General features: G+C 53.2%; 1 protein-coding gene across 2 annotated transcripts in view; it reads left to right on the top strand.

Moving 5' to 3' along the window:
* Positions 1-1786: 1786 nt before the first annotated feature.
* Positions 1787-10148, top strand: part of FAM167A (family with sequence similarity 167 member A) — a 44681-nt gene continuing 36319 nt past the window's right edge. Inside the window, exons 1-2 of one of the 2 annotated variants that reach the window (XM_041768255.1) lie at positions 1787-1894; positions 8475-8574. The gene's annotated coding sequence lies outside the window, so the exon portion shown is untranslated. Of the gene's footprint in view, positions 1895-2343; positions 2494-8474; positions 8575-10148 lie in introns of those variants that run through there. The other variant, XM_041768254.1, reaches the window with a different exon arrangement.

Here is a 10148-nt window from a genome sequence, read left to right as displayed (position 1 = left end):
TATAACTTGTTTGACCACTGCATATGGTTAGATATTAGGGTTGAGACTGTTCCAACAGAGACCCAGTTTCTCCTCCTTCTCTGCTCCTCCCTCCTCGCTGACTCTCCTGATCTTCATCACTGATTACCCTCCTGCCCAGGAGGCACCAGGTAAGACCCCATCCCTGCCCTGGACAGGCTGCCTATCTATGTGAAGACAGAAGACAGTGCACTCATAGGAAAGCGGAGCAGGAGCCCCATGCTGAATGAGGGGTTAGGAGAGTGAAAATGTTAGAATTTCCAGATGCTAGGGCCAAAATACACTAGACAGCAGTAGGGCAAATGCTAAGTATTCAGCACAGGCCCGTGTGGCCAGGTACAGCAAGCCCAAGAGTATACAGAGTCCCTGAGTCTGAACCAAGCCCCCTGCCTGCAAACATGGTTCCTGTCCCTTGGAGCCTACAGCCTTAGAGGGTGACAGATATTAATCAAATAACTTCACAAATAAAGATAAAACTTACAACCGGTCCATGAAGGACAGGTAGGTAAGGCTATGAGAATGTGTAACCTGGGGTTCCCTTAGGAGGCAGAAGTACTACTCCATGTAGAAGGAGTGGGTGTGGAGAAGGACCCAGAAGAGCAGAGTTGCAATGCAAGGTGGAATCCAAGGGGTGAGCAGAGCCAGACCATGCAGGCCTGATGGGCCATGCTGGGTTTTAATCTTGAGAGGAACAGGAACTATTGGAAGGTTCTAAGCAGGGAGAAGCCAAGATTGGATTTCTATTTGGAAAAGTGTGCTCTGGCTGTGGATGAGTAACTGGCTCAGGGGAAGGGTCAAGAGTGGGGGCAGCATGGTCAGTAAGACGCTGCTGCTATAGCTGGGGCAAGCTGACAGTGACTTGAGCCAGGGTGATGGCAAAGGGGATGGGAAGAAGTGGAAGGATTGGATCACTATTTCTAGAATCAAGGTTAGGTCAATGATGTGACTTTCCCCAAAAAATCCCTGTTTTAGTATGTTTGCTAGCTAGAAACATTAACCTGTTAGCGTGAAGGGGTGCTCACATCAGCAGGATGTCTCCTTAGACAAAGTCCCCCAGCCGACTTCTAGTGAAGGCAGAAAGGAAAGGAGTGGGACAGGACTCAGATGAGGAATTGCAGCAAAGGAGGAAGGATGGGACACCAGGGGGCAGCACAAAGGGATGGGGATCTGTGGGGACTGAGTTGCCACCACCAGCCCAGCCCCCAGAACCTGGGGCAGGTCACTTCGGGGCCCCACAGCTTGGTGTGCTCATCTGTTCATGGGGAAAACAAGGCCTGCCCTGCACCACCACCACCCCCCACACACACACACACACCCCAGCCGTCTGGTGTTGTGAGGATGGCAGATTAGGTCATTCTGAAGGATCTTGCCAACCTCAAGTGTCTTAGGAAAGGAACTTGGCCATGTCCCAGGCTGCCCTAAGAATGAAGCCAACTTCCAGAAATCAGCCTTGGGGTCAGAGGTTCCAGGAGGAAAGGAGTCCTTAAGCTCTGGACTGGAGCCCTGGGTCTCCAGTCAGGACCCACCTTAAAGGCCAGGATGGGGCAGCCCTGGCTGGGTCCCTATGTGTTGTAGGTGCCTGGAGCCTAGGCTCTGGTGCAGCAGAGACTGGACGTTAGAATATAACTATCGCTAGTGGTTGCCACGGCACATAGTAGTGCAGCCCAAAGGCACCCTGTGGTTTGTGGGGGAAAACACGTGCTCTGGGGCAGGCCCCTCTGGACCAGTCCCAGCTCGTCTGGGAGACCAATCTGGAAGAGCGTCTGTTTCCAATTAACCTCTGGTTCCCACTTGGCCTCTCTAAGACTCAGTTTCCTCATCCGCAAGCCGGAGATGCCCACACCTGCCCTGCAGAGGCCCCGACGGTGTGGCCCAGGTGAGGCCCTCAGTCATGGGACGTGCTGCGGGTAGCCTGAGCTCCGGCCGCCTGCAAGGGGCGCCTCCGGTCCCCTCCACGCAGGCAGGCTGCTGACAGTGGCAAAGCCACGTTAACATGTTTGGGGGGAAGACTGCCCGGGTTGCGGGTTTAATTAAAACAAAAAGGCATTTGGGTTTGGTTCGTGTAGGGTTTGGCAAACGCGGGTGCTCTGCTTCCCGGCGCTGGGCGGCGGCTGGGGCGGGCGGGCGGGCAGGGCCACCAGCGGGGCTTTAGGACCCGGGCCCGGAGGCACCGGGGGCCCGCGGGGCTCGGACTGCGCCGGGCCCGCTCCCGCGGAATAGCTCCGCCGTCGCCAGGCAACAGCCCTGACGCAACGCAAAAAAAAAAAAAAAAAAAAAAAAGTCCCTTAAAAAAAAAAAAGAATAGTGCTGAGAATTCACGGAGCGGAGAGAAAGGGAGGCAGAAGCGGGCTCAGCCCCGAGCCGGGGCCAGAGACTGGGCGCCGGGAGCCGCGTCCGGAGGAGGAGGAGGAGGAGGAGGAGGAGGAGGGGAGCTCGTGCACCACCCTCGGAAGGGGCCTTGGAGCGCCCGGGAAGGTAGGGTCGCGACCCGGGCGGGGACGTTCCCAGGACTGGGGCAGGGGCTGCGGCTGGTGGCGGCCGCGGGAGGGGGCTCGGGGCCGCGGGTCCCCGGAGCAGGCACCTGCAGACAGTGCAGCCTGGTGCATCGGAGCTGGGGAGCACCCAGGGTGGACACCCCCAACCCGCCCCGGGAGAGCCGGGTCCTCCCCCATCGTCGCCGGGGGCTCGCTCGTCTCCTGGGGCGTGGGACAGCCTGCTGGACGCTATCTCCCATCTCCTTGCCGCCCCGGTCCACGGCTAAGATCTGGATGGAGATGTGGGGGGCACGGTCTGGGAGGGAGGAGCCCCACTCGGTCACCCCAGGTCTGCTCCCACACTGCCGGTCGTGTCTAAGCCCGCCCTGTCCCCTCCAACCTACTTCAGGCTCAGTGACGTGAAGTTCTTGCCCCAAGGAAGCAATCCCTAACTCAGAAGTGACCCAGGGCCCGGCTGAGGCCAGTTTGATCAGAGGGAACGGTGCAGCCCCAAGGGCCCCAGGGGAAGGAGCAGGTCAGCCTTGAGACTGGGCCCCGCCCCTCCCGGGGGGAGGGTCATTAAGAGAAGGCAGGAATGTCTATGGTCCTTGGCTAGGACACAGGTGTCTCCGTCCACCAAGTCAGGTTAGATGTTCTACTTTTAAAATAATCTCTTATTGTCTGTATCTGGTTTTCATTCTCTGTGGCATGTGGTTCCTCCTGAGGAGGTCTGGAAGGGAGGCTGGTTCTAGGTTGGTGGGCCACGACCTCATCTTCGACCCACAGGCATGAACTCCCAGATTAAATTTCCATCCACTCCCAGCCATTCCTGGTGAATCCCAGGTGGGATGAGCTCAGGTCCCCATCAACAGGAGAATCCCCTAAGGGCCCAGGGGAGCCATGGCTCCAAACAACTTCCCTTCTGATGCCCCAGAGATGGTCCTGCCACCCACCAGGCAGGGGATAGAAAGGGGACAGTGCTGGGCAAAGTCGTGGAAGAGCAGAGGTGGCCATGGCGCCTCTGACCTGACCATGTCCACTAGTTCCTGCTAGCATGTTTTTAAGAGGTTTGGCAAAGCAGCCGTGAGCTGTGCTTAGAGTGGATAAAGATGACAGCTCTTTTCAGGGTACATTTACCGAGCAGGCACTGCTTGAAAACACTTTGCATCCCTTGGTCATTTTGTTCTCACGATGGCCCTGGGAGGGGATATCCTATCCCCATTTTGCCCCTGGGACTCCAAGAGACTCGGTAACTCTGCATAGCTCAGGTGGCTAGTGAAAGAGGAGGGAGAGTCAGCCTCACATGCCTGACTCTAAAGACAGTGCCCTCAAAGGAAGGCTGCTTTAGGAGATCTGAGGGGAGAGGCCCAGAGAGGGGGAGGAAACCAGTTGCACCCAGAGAAAATGAGAGCTGTGTGGCAGGGCTCATCCTGGGTCCTGGGACTGTCCCTTACCATCCTGAGGGACCCCGTGGAGCCAGGAAATCCATTTCTTACATCAGGAGCCTGAAAGGCTTTGCAGTCAGGCCTGGCTCGCTTCAACCCTGCTTTCCTGAAGTGGAGAGAGGAGTTTTCCTCCAGCCTTCTCCTCCATGCCTACCCGAAGTCCCTCAACTTTTCACGCATTTTTTCCTGTCTTGTCCTCCCAAATACATGCATGGATTTCCACAAAATTAATAGTCCTGTTTCCGTATCTACCAGCTTGGCCTCCATCCAAAGAGGGGCTCTGGCGGGGAAGTAAATTAAGACTGTGCCTAACTATTTGCTGAGGGAGACCCACAGAGCCCCAGGCCAAGGGGGAAGAAACTGCTTGTTAGGCTTCTCACACACTTGGATGGATTTCTCTAGGTAAACTGTGCTCATGGAAAGCTCCTACGGCCCTACACAGGCACCTGGAATCTTTAGACTCCTCCAGGAGCTGTACTCTAATTGGCAGTGGTTCTGTGCTTGACTGGGATGTTGAGCTACTTGCAAAGCTGAAAGATGAATGATAAGCTGACCAGTTTGCTCCCCAGTTTACAGAAGAGGGGTGAGGGAGTTCTTACTCATCGGCAATCTCCTAGGATTAGCCAGGATGGCTCTCAAGAGGCAAATGTACCCTGGAATTTGGTTTGGGGTGAGGACAAGGGAAGGAAAAGGCAAATTCTGAAGTGATCCCGAGGCAGACCTCAAAGGCCTGGGGAGGGGCTGCAGAGAGGGTGGGAGCAGGGAGGAAGAGTCTGGAGATGGCAAAGGGGTTTAGCAGCAACTTGGCCATCAGCCTGTAGAGTTTGGGCGGCTCTAGAGGGTCAAGTTGCCAACATGAGTTTGGAAGGCTGCAAATGTCAGCTTTTCCATGGTTAGGACAGTTGCCCTGGTGCAGGAAAGCCCAGAGCTTCCCTCCCCAGCCACCCCCCCCCCAACAGCCCTCCCCCTTTCTCTCTGAAGTGTGGGAGACAAAGAAAAGGAGAAAGAAGGAGGGTAAGAGGAGAGGTTAGAGGCTGGCACTCCCCGCATCGTCTGCTTTCCTCCTCAATGCTACCCATCCCTGCTATTCTGACTCTGAACAGTGCTCACCCAGAAAAAGCCCTTAGAGAAGGGAGTGCCCAGGGCAGTGTCAAGGAAGGTCTCTCATCTCTAGGAGTGGAGGAGTAGTGAGCATTCCGGCATCAGGGGCTTCCTCACCCCCAGCAGCCTTTGCAGAGCCCCAGAAGAGGCAAGCGTTCAGCTTATCCAGGAGAATAGCCTGAGCTCCATTTCTTCAAGACAATCTCTCCAGCATGGCCAGAAATCCGCTTCACCCCACCCCCAAACACACACACACACACACACACACACACAGAATCTGATATAACTGTGGGAGCTAGTGATGGGTCCCAGGAGACTTCTTCATAGGGCTTGTCCCTTGAGACCTGGAAGGGAAGGCCCAGCTCAGAGCTGGTTTTCCAGGTACAAAATGGGCCCAGACAGTGACCTCCACTGTGGCCATAGTTTCGGGGTTTATTGACAGCCGAGCAGCATTTCCTCATTCCAGGAAACCAATAGAGCCCCTGGAGTGTGAGCTGGGCACTTCAGCCCCAGAGGCCAGCTGGGGAACTCTCAGGGCAATGCATGCCCAGGAAGGTTCTAGATCAGGATCCATGCCTGGGAGGCCTCTTAGGGCCCTGGCTGTCCCCTTACCCTCAGCCCCTTAAAGTTAAAAGTGACACTATCTCCTTAGTCCTGTGAGCATTGACATGTGCTGTGCCCTGGGGACGCTGAGATACTATGAACTGACATAAGCCCAATTGGTCATAACTCTCAGGCTTCAGTGGCTTGTCATTTTTACATTTGTTGGACAGTAACTACTGCAAACTCTGACAAAGGTAAAGAGGAACTTCGTTTGCAACTTGGATGAAAGCAAGCCTCAGACCAAAGTCTGCCATACATGTACATACATTTTTTGAACAACCATGTATTTGCAGACAGGTCCAACAGAATTCACACAGCTTGCTCTGGGGACTCAGTGAGGTCACAGCTATCCATCTCTCTAGGTGCCCTGACCACACCTCCCCTAAGAGCTCACTAGTATCTTTCCCCCCTACCTTTTCAGGTCAAGAGTGTCTCAAGTAATTTTGGCCAAGCCACATATCTTGAATACCTCTGTTTTCACCAAGGAGAATGCATTTCTAACATTTACTCTTTTAATTATCAGATGCCTAGTGTTGAGCAGAGAGAAAGACAGCCAAAACACCTGCCATAGCTCCTTCTGGAACACAGACCCTCTGCTTGAGGCTGCTGGCCAGGAGTAGGGAGTCCCAATTTGAACGTACCTTTGTTAAATGCACCCTCGTTCCAGCTAGCCTGACGCAACTGCACAGAACTTCTCACTCCACCTACGAAGGGTTTTAAGATCAATAATAGACATTGTATCACGATGAAACAATGATCTTGCCCTCAAGCAGTGTGGAGTCTGATCAGGGTTGCAGGTTAGAAAAGACAATTTGAGCAGCCCAGAGTACCGAGCTGACAGAGAAGTGATGTTCCGAACATTCTGGAGCACACAGACCTACATGAGCTAACTTGAATGGTTTGCATGGATGGGAGGAGGCAGTCCTAGTAGGGGCGTGACTAAGAATTCAGGATACTCTATCTCATTGGATCCTTTCAAAGCTTTGAGATCTATTCCATTATGACCCCCATTTCACAGATGAGGGACTTGAGGCCTAGTGGGTTAAATCAATTACCCAAGGTGGTATATTTAGTTAAGTCTTGGGACTGGGCTGTGAAACCCTGTCCCCCCAACACCCCACCCTGCCCCACCCCTAACCTGCTCCATCTCTTTCTCTGCCCTCTGGGAGCTATGGACTCAAGCAGGTCAGCGGCCCAGCGACACTCAGCTCAAGTTGACACAAGCAGGGAGCAGGGCCATGCATCCCACTTCTTGTTCTCCCTGAGCCAACTGTTCCCTCCAAACCCCAGCGACGGTGCAGTCCCGCACCTCGGGTTAGCTGCAGGCCGCCTGGACGTTGCTAGGCAAGCAGAATCCAGGCCGGAGCCACTCCCGGCCTCCATCCCCAGCTCCTGGGGATGGGCCCTGCCCAAACACAGGGAGACTCTAAGGGCCCTTCAGTCCCTGGAGAGGTCAGCACGCCCAGACCGACTGTGAGAGGGAAGTGACTTGCATAAGCACCGAGCACACCATGCAACTTCTTAGGAAGTCCTTGCTAAAACCACGAGGCTTTGGAACTTGTGATGCGGAATAAAACAGAAAGCCCATCATCAAAACAAATTCCCGTTTGAGCTGGACTTTGTTGACTCTGTCTGTTTGAAGTTGAAGCCAATTATCCTGTGGATTTGGGTAGTCCTAACTCTGCCTCGTGTAGGGGCTGAGACCAATCCTAGTCGGGAGATACTTTGGTGGCCTGCACCCCACCTGGGGGCCGTGTACACCTCAGTGCCCTTATCTGTGAAATGGTACCCTGAGTTCTAGTCAGCTGTGAAACCTTCCCTACTTTTATAGCCAGAACACCCGCCTGAACTGTGTTCTACTTTGATCTCTGCAAATTGCTTTAAAGGCTACTCTGTGTCTGCTTTCCACCCCCTAATCCCCAATGCCATGGCCTTTGGCCAGAAAAGTGCTCTGGTCACATGCAGCAGTGGGCTGGGACGGTGAATGGGCTGGCTCAGCCCCTCCTGGGCATCCCTGCCTGAACAGGCTCTCCCTGGAGGAGGGCCCCTGCTTCAGACCCTGCATTTCCCTTGGCCCCCCCCCTCCCCCTTTCCCCCCTGCCTGCCAGCCTGTCCCCTGTATGGGACTTGAGGATTTTCAGGCACCTTTCTCCTTGCCTGTCACAGCAGAGCAGTCCTTTCCCAGGGCCTCACAGCATTGGAGGGGACACTGTGGCATCGTGGACTCTGGGTGGCCCAGCAGCCCCCTCCCTGTAGCAGCCCTATGCTTTCTTCTCTCCTTTCACTGAGGCAGTAAATTAGATCTGCAGGTCCCAGGAGCCAAGGCCTCTCTCTGCAGCAATAGGGAAGCACAACTCTTTCTTGGTGATTTTCTGGGAAACTTCTTTCACTGGGTGAAACCATAGGAAAGGTTTCCACGTTCCCAGCCGTATGTGTGGCAGGAGGCCTGTGCGTCTGCTCTGAGTGACCGAGAGCAGAGCCCATCAATTATTCAGCATGGGCTGAGCACTTTGAATGTGCAAAGGTCTGAACAAGTGTTTTTTATAGAATCTTGCCTCACAATATGCCAGAGAGATGAGACAAGGTTTCCCGGTATTCTAGACAGTAAAAGCCCAGCTTGGAGTCAGAAGATGAATCCAATCCCAGACAAACCCCACGGACAAAGCTGTGTGACCCCAGGCAAGTCTCAAGACATCTCTGGTTTGTGGTTTGTCTGTGGTTTATCTCCGGAAGGCCTCTCTCCAGCCCAGACCATAGCGTGTGGGGCGAAAAATTGTGAACTTTTGTTTACAGGATGATTTCAAAATTATTGTGATTTTTCTTGTTATGCCAGGTACGGAAACAGAAGCTTTGGATGATAAGTGGAGGTACAGCCATTAGCGCTGGACGTCAGAGACGGAGCTTCACTGGGAGACACCCCTGGGAGAGCGTGGGTAAGTGGGTTCCCCTGCCCCCACCCCTCATGGGTGCAGCTCGGTGACATGGTGATAACCCACCAGCTGCTGTGGTCTCAACTCTGCACGTGTCAAGATGGAAGGAAGTGCAGAGGCCTATGCGCCCAAACTGCATGTTTTGCAGGAGAGAAGCGAAGCCCTGAGAGGGAAATGAGTTGCTGCAGTCACCTGGGATGAGACAGGGTCCCTGGAGCTGACTCTCAGGCCAGGAGCTCTTTTCTCTCCCACCCTGGCCTGGATCTCTCTCATTTCCATCTGCTGGCAGCAGTGCTGTGACCCTGGCTGGGAGGCTGTCTGGGTTGCCAGAGCAGGGAAGTCCAGAGGAGTGAGGAACACAGCCCACTGAGCCTCTCTGTACCTGCTGGGGTCCCACATTGGGCCTCATACCCAACGGCGCATCCTCCCAGGCTGGCAGCCTCAGGTCTAGGAATCCTAGCGGCCCCTGGGACCTGCCTGGGAGCCAACTTACCTCCAACAAAAACACCAGGGACAGAAGAAATGAGCTCTGTCTCCCATACCAGACACGTCACTCACGTTCCAAAAAGTCATGTAATTTGTCTGGGAGGTTGTCACAGTCATTAAACAGCAGAACTTTGCTTAGGCTTGGGTCCCCTTACTGCCAGACCCTGCCCTCAGAGGAGGGCTCTAGACTGGGAGAGAGACCCTCGTGCTGCAGTAGTTTTGCTCATCAACGTCAATAGAAAGGGACTTCAGTCTAGGTGCTTGGGTCTCAACCTCCTCGACTGTGCAGATTAATTTTAAAGGAAAATGAAGTATTGCCATAAACTATTTAAATGGTATTATTTGCTCCTGGCTTTAAAACATTGAAACACTATAAAGCATATGTTCCTGTTACTTTTCTACATATGAAGTCATTTGAGGACATGGTCAAAATGATGGAGTTGGGAAAACTTGGGCTCAGATGGTCGTTTCTTACTTACCTGTATATGACCTGTCAAGCAGAGATATTCCTATCTCAGGGCCATTTCAAGGCCTGGTGCATGGTAGCCACTGGAAAATGGTTCTCTTCCCCTCTTCCTCTTGATTCTAGAAATTTGTATTTTTATTCCTGTATTCAGTTTGAGGGGAAATGGCCACTTATATATTTCTTTTATTTATACTGAAAAACACACTAAAGTTGAACTGGCAATATCAAACCAGTAGCTATAAGAAGTATGGGGAAGAAATGGAATTAGATAGTGCCTAGACAGATCCCACAGTGAGTGCAGGGAGATGACTAGGGCCTGTTTTGGTGGCAGGAAACAGAAGTCCAGCTTAAATTAGCCCAAACAAAGGAGAGAATTCATTAGTGCATAAAAATAGGGAGTTTATGTCTTTGGACACCATTGGGTCCAATGGCTCTGAAGATGTTATCATCTTTCTGTCTCTGTCTCTCATTTGGTTCCCCTTCCTAAAGGCTTATTCCTTCTCAATGAAAATGAGTTCTCCATGAGGCTGACAATGATGCACCCTGGAAACTCCAGGCCGAAAAGCCCTGTTTCTTCAAATGTCTATATTTAAATTCCGTGGAAAGATTCAGACTGGCCTTGCTT

The sequence above is a fragment of the Vulpes lagopus genome, chromosome 8 (assembly GCF_018345385.1).
Source record: "Vulpes lagopus strain Blue_001 chromosome 8, ASM1834538v1, whole genome shotgun sequence".
Taxonomy (NCBI): Eukaryota; Metazoa; Chordata; class Mammalia; order Carnivora; family Canidae; genus Vulpes; species Vulpes lagopus.
Note: the sequence above shows the minus strand (reverse complement) of the source record. Positions and strands in the feature narration are given on the sequence as shown.